The sequence below is a fragment of the Otolemur garnettii genome, unplaced genomic scaffold (genome assembly GCF_000181295.1).
Source record: "Otolemur garnettii isolate 467f Iridium unplaced genomic scaffold, OtoGar3 scaffold00016, whole genome shotgun sequence".
In the NCBI taxonomy this organism is placed as follows: domain Eukaryota; kingdom Metazoa; phylum Chordata; class Mammalia; order Primates; family Galagidae; genus Otolemur; species Otolemur garnettii.
Window position 1 is genome coordinate 29718131 of NW_003852411.1, and position 6912 is coordinate 29725042.

Here is a 6912-nt window from a genome sequence, read left to right on the forward strand (position 1 = left end):
TATATTCACACTTTCAACACTTCTGGCATGAAACATGGGCTTTAACATATTAAGCAGTTCTCTCTTATATATCAAGCTGGTGCTGGGTATCCTATAATTCAATTAAATACCGACACTATCTACCTAGAGTTAGAACCAGATCCTACAAGTCAAGCACTCTGTCCCACAAGACTGCCCCCTCTTCAGCTGCCAACACAAAACTGGGCTTCCTGTACTTCTGAGTGATGGCTATGAATCGGAGGTTCCTACAATCTCTTTCTTGGTTCTATCATTTGCTACAATGGCTTAAAGAACTCAGAAAAACCCTTACATTTACCAGTTTATCATATAATAAAGGATATGACAAAGTACAAAGAAGAACAGCCAGATGAACATGTACATAGGCCAAGATCCACAAGTGTTCAGAGAACAGAAACTTCAGTCCCAGTGGAGCTGGGGTATATCATTCTCCCAGCATGCGGATGTGTTCACCAACCAGAAGCTCTCCAAACCCTGTCTTTTAGGGATTTTTATAGAGGCTTCATCATGTAGATATTTTGGATTATTAATTTAATCTCCAGTCCTTACTTCCCTGGAGGATGGGGGCTAGAGCTGAAAGTTCCAAACTTCTGATCCTGGCTTGGTCTTTTTGGAAATGAGCCCCATCCAGGAGCCCATCAAGAGTAACTTCATTAGAACAAAGACACTCTGTTCACCCAGGAAATGGCAAAAAATTTTGGACAAAGGAGTTTTGTCTCAGGAACTGGGATATTAGTACAAAAGGTACTACTAGTGCTTCTATCACTCAGAAAATTACAAGGGTTTTAAGAGGTCTGTGCCAGGAGCCAAACTGAGGGCAAGAACCTATTTCTCAACTATATATTCTGTGCAAGTGACCATGCAGTACGAATGAGTTGAACAATATGGTATAAGGGTCAAAAGTTAGATCATGGGGCAGCAATAGATAAAATAGACAAGTGGAAAAGCATCAGATTTAAAAAGGTCTGTGTATCTAAGGAAGAAAACAGTGTGAAAAGGCAACCTGCAGAATGGGAGAAAATATTTGCAAATTGTATATTCAATAAAAGGTTAAGAACCAAACATGTTTTTTTTAATTCCTAAAACAACTCAATAACAATAAAATACCCCCAAATAACCTGATGAAAAAGTAGACAAAAAACTTAGACATTTCTCCAAGGACAGTATAGAAATAGCCAAAAGGCATATGAAAACATTATCTCAAGATCATTAATCACTAGAGAAGTGCAAATCAAAAGGATAGGGAGGTGTGTCACTTCGCATCTGTTAGGATGGCCCCTATCAATAAAATAAGTGTTGGCAAGGATGTAGATAAACTGGAATTCTTGTGCGTGCATGTTGGTAAGAATGTAAGATGATGCAGCCATTGGGAAAACAGTATAGAAGTTTCTCAAATAATTGAAAATAAAATTATCATATGATCCCGCAATCCCATTTCTAGGTATGTACCCCCCCCCAAAAAATTGAAATCAAGATCTCAAAGAGATATTTGCACACTCATGTTCACTGGAAGCACTGTTCACAATAGCCAAAAGGTGGAAGCAATCCCAATGTCCATCAAAAGATGAATGGATAAAGATGGATACATACAATGGGATATTACTCAGACTTTAAAAAGGAAGGAAATTCAGCCAAGGGCTACAACATGGATGAACTTTAAGGACACATACTGTATGATTTCACTTGTAAGAAGTATCTAAAATAGTCAAACTCATAAAAACAGAAAACAGAATGGCATTGCTGGGTTGGGGTTGGGGTTAGGAGAGCTGATAACTGTGTATAGGGTTTCAGTTTTGCAAGAAGAAAAAGTTCTATAGAGCCATAGCACAGCAATGTGAGTATAGTTAACAATACCAAACTGTATACTTAAAAATAGTTAAGATGGTAAATTATATGTCATGTTATAAATTATATAGTATAAAACATACATCATATGAATTTTTATCAACAATTTAAAAAAAATTAAGGCTGACAATGGGATCTTGAATAAAGCAACTTGACCTCTCAGAGCTCCAGTTTCCTAATCTACAAAATGGACAGTGTCTGGTTCCTAACACATATTTAAAAGTAGCTTTTAGGGTACCCATAGCTCAGGGGTTAGGGCATTGGCCACATGCTCATGAGCTAGTGGGTTTGAACCCAGCCCAGGCCTGCTAAACAAACAAACAAAAATTAGCCGGGCATTGTGGTGAGCGCCTGTAGTCCCAGCTACTTGGGAGGCTGAGCCAAGAGAATTGCTTGAGCCTACGAGTCTGAGGTTACTGTGAGCTGTGACACCACAGCACTCTACCAAGAGTGACAGAGTGAGACTCATCTCAAAAAAAAAAAAAAAAAAAGTAGCTTTTACTCAGATGAGTGTTACCAAGAGTTTTTTGTTTTGTTTTGTTTTGTTTTTGCAGTTTTGGGCCAGGGCTGGGTTTGAACCCACCACCTCCAGCATATGGGGCTGGGCACTCTACTCCTTTGAGCCACAGGTGCTGCCCCACCAAGAGTTTTTAACCTTTGAATTTTCCTGGAAGTATTGCTTCTTTATTGTTTAAGATAATTCCTAGTTAAAATCTCATCAAGAAGGCATTAGAGTAGTTTGCTTCCAACAGGAACTGAGGATAAAAAGACTGCCTTCAACCAGCAATGCAGCCTCTTAGAGAAGAGGGGACCAGAGTCTGGGGAAGATGATAGCATCCAAAAACTCAAAGGGCAGAAACCCAAAGCAGAAAATGACCTGGTTTTTCATAATTTCTCCTATTGAAATCTTTCCCTGAAACCAAAATATTTTCTCCCATTGAAATCCTAAGTAGTCATTCCTCACTTTCCATTACAGAAATTGTTAAGGGGCTGCCCATCCTGAGCAGTTGATTTTCACCCCAATTTTTGTATTTCAAAAGTGGAACACAAGTCACGGGCTTCTAAACTGGTGAACATTTTTGGAAGACATTATTAGAAATTTGAAATTTGGGCCGGGCATGGCAGCTCATACCTATAACCCTAGCACTCTGAGAGACTGGGGTGGGAAGATCCCTTGAGCTCAGGAGTCTGAAGTTGCTGTGAGCTAGGCTGATGCATGGCAATCTAGCCTGGGCAACAGAGTGAGACTCTATCTCAAAAAAAATTAAAAAAAAAAAAAAAGAAACTTGCAATCTGTAAACTTTATCATCTAGTAATTCCATTTCAAGAGATGTGTCCAAAAGAAACACTTAAGTGTAAAAACAGCATCAACAATATCATTGCAGTATTATAGTACAAGGGAAAAAACTCAAGGTAAGAAGATCATAGAGCTAGCTGTGCCTATAGTCTCAGCTACTCAGAAGGCTGAGGCAGGAGGATCACTGGAGGCCAGAATTTGAAACCAACTTGGCCAACATAATGAGACCCTATCTCAAAAGAAAAGAAAAGATAATGGTGAATCCTGAGACTCAGCCTTCGTCTCACTTTGTTGTAAAAACCTTCTAGGATCCTTCCTGGTGTGTGTGTGTGTGCATGTTGTTAGTTAGTTTTATTTTCTCAAGCTAGTTTGGGTTAGATTCCTGACACTCAGAGAATTAAATTCTGAAACTCGTCCTAGAAAAAGTGTTACATGCTTCATTGCTGAATATCACTAAGGTCACCTTTTTTTTTTTTCTTTTTTGAGACAGAGTCTCAAGCTGTTACCAAATTCTTAGGCTCAAATGATCCTCTTGCCTCAGATTTTCTATTTTTTTGTAGAGACAGGGTCGGGTGGTGCCTGTGGCTCAGTGAGTAGGGCACTGGCCTCATATACCAAGGGTGGCGGGTTTGAACCCAGCCTTGGCCAAACGGCAACAAAAAAACAACCTGGCATTGTGGCGGGTACCTGTAGTACTAGCTACTCAGGAGGCTGAGGCAAGAGAATTGCCTAAGCCCAAGAGCTGGAGGTTGCTGTGAGCTGTGATGCCACAGCACTCTACTGAGGGCTACAAAGTGAGACTGTCTCTAAAAAAGAAAGAAAAAAAAAAAAGAAATTAGAAGAGACAGGATCTCGCTTTTGCCCAGGCTGGTCTTGAACTCATGATTTCAAACAATCCACCCACCTTGGCCTCCCAGAGTGTTAGGATAATAGGCAGGATCCACCACACCCAGCCTAAGGGCATCTCCTAACGAAAAAGAAGTTGTATTCTCAGGGCAGAGCAAGTAGGTAAAGGGTATGGCCTATAAAGTGAGGTAGGAAAAGGGATCAGATGTGTATCAGTCAGGGTCTCCAGAAAACCAGAACCAATAGGATAAATAAAAGACTAAAGGCATAAGGAAATTCAGAAATGGTAGCATGAAGGAAAGGAAGTGGAGAGTAGGGAGAGGAAGAAAGAAAGAGGAATTTAAGGAACTGGCTCACGTCATTATAAAGACTGGCAAGTCTAATGCCAGCAGCGTGGGCCAGAAGGCTGAACACCCAGGAAGAGTTGAGGTTGCTGTTCAAGTCAGAATACAGGCTGCTGGAGGGATTCTCTCTGTACAAATCTGTGCCCTAATTTCCCCTTACAAGGACCTCAGTCATTTTGGATTAGGACCAACCCTAATGACTTCAGCCTTAGTCACCTCTTTAAAGACACTATCTTCAAGTACAGTCACATTCTGAGGTACTCAAGTTAAGATTTCAACATATGAATTATGGGGAAACATAATTCAGGCTGTAACAGGCAGGAAATAAGTCTTGAGAGGAAGAACATAGTGCAGGACAAGTTCACAGGCAGTGCTTTCACTCCAGCTAGTGGTGGGGAATGAAGATGTGGCTGGAGTGACTGCTGGAATCACAGACTCCTGCAGGCTGAAGGAGCAGCTGATTCTTCATTATTGGAAGGCTGATGGAGGCCAACAGCAGGCTTTGGTTTACCTAAAAATGATGCAGTCTCAAAAATCATTCCTGGGTCTCTGGCAAGAACTCTTTTTTGAAGATTTAAGAACCAACTCCCCAAATTCTCCAAAATCAAAAGAGGTTTGCAGTAGACTAGAGCCTTAGGCTCCCCTGGAATAAAAACGGCAGTGGTACCTCCCTTTCTCTCCCTTACCTCTCTCTCATGTTGCAGGCTACTCTTTCTCTCCACGGTGAACCATTCTCCAGGGATGGCCACCAAGTGGTAAATCATGCTTTTGTAGATAACACAAAAGGATCATTTTCTCACATTAGCAATCCCATTTTCACTAGAGTTCTTCATTCTGTGTAACCAGTTTGAGAGCGTCACTGTTGAGGTCCTGCCCCCGGGGCAGGGTCCGCTAAGACTTGTGGAACTGGCACGACTGAAGAAATGTAAAGTTAGGAAGAACAATAAAGAAAGAAGACACGAGACACAGAATAGAATTTTCTAAGGTGGGAGGTCAGGGGACCACCCCCCCCCCATATGTGGGTTCCGGTGAATGGCCCTGAGCATCTCTTCCACTCAGCTTTCATTCAAATCTCTTTGCCCAGATGGTAAGCTGAGGGAGGACAAAGACACCAGCAGTTTCTCTGAGTGAGCATATCAGCTCCTATTATTATATTAACTTTAAGGATTTGAGCAGTTTTGAGAAATCTGAAACTTGAGCCTTGCGCGGGGGCAGCCTCCTGTGTAGAGTCACACACACTGATTGCTAGAGAGGTGTTAACACTCCGCTAGTTCATTGTGGAGTAAAATGCCACTGGCTTTAATTTCCTCTGAGGAATCAGTGGGAGAAAAGCATTTTCCTCTCATCATCACCACAGGGGATTTTCCTCTGCCATAAGGGATATAAGCCCTCCTGCCCATATCTTAGGGCTTGAGCTGTTCCCTTGGTCTCTGCCCCAGCCAAATGCAAATCTCCACAATGGGTATCTTCTTTGTCTGTTGCAGGGGTCCTCAAACTTTTTAAACAGGGGGCCAGTTCACTGTCCCTCAGACCACTGGAGGGCCGGACTGTGGGCCCCAGGATGAGTCGGCTGCTAAGCAGGAAAGGCAGCAGCAGCAAAAACACCTGGTGGGCCAGATAAATGTCCTAGGTGGGCCATAGTTTGAGGACGCCTGGTTTAATGGGCAGGAAACAACCTAGATGATGTCTCTTTTCTGGGTCTTGCCATAGCCTCTTCTACAGCCATTGTGTTTTTCCTCAAAGTGTTCACAGACTCAGCAGGGGTGTTTGTGTAAGCTGTATCCCCAATAGGCCAGAGTTTTAAGAAAGGCCAGAAATTTGTTCAGATAAGAAATTTAGCAATGGCTGGCGGCTTAAACTAGCTGACTTTTCTTTGTTCCAACTTCCTCAGTTACTTCTTAATTTTCCCTTTTTCTGGGGGTGCCTTCCCTTGCCAAGAATGGGGTCTTCAGTCCCCATTCTGCCTGCACTTCATAAACCTGTATGGCACATTTGTAATAATAAGTTGTGCCAGATGTATAGATAGAACCCTTTCAGGGTCCAACTGTGAAAGAGACCTGCTACTTTTCTGCATGTAGTTGCATGAATAAGGTAATTATCATATGAGGCTGGATAATTAAATTCTGAAACTCGTCCTAGAAAAATTGTTACATGTTTCGTTGCTGAATATCACTAAGGTCATCTTCTAAGTTTTCCCTTTAAGAAAATGTATACTGGCTTGGCACCTGTAGTTCAGTGGCTAGAGCACCAGCCACATACACCATAGCTGGCAGATTTGAACCCAGCCTAGGCCTGCCAAAAACAACAATGACAACTACAACCAAAAATTAGCCAGGCATTGTGGTGGGCACCTGTAGTCCCAGCTACTTGGGAGGCTGAGGCAAGAGAATCACTTAAGCCCAAGAGTTTTGAGGTTGCTGTGAGCTATGACACTATGGCATTCTACCAAGGGCAACATAGTGGGACTCTGTCTCAAAAAAAAAAAAAAAATGAAGGTATGTACCAATGTCACCATCTAGTCCACCCTTAAGAGTAATTTTTTTTTTTTTTTTTTTTTTTTTT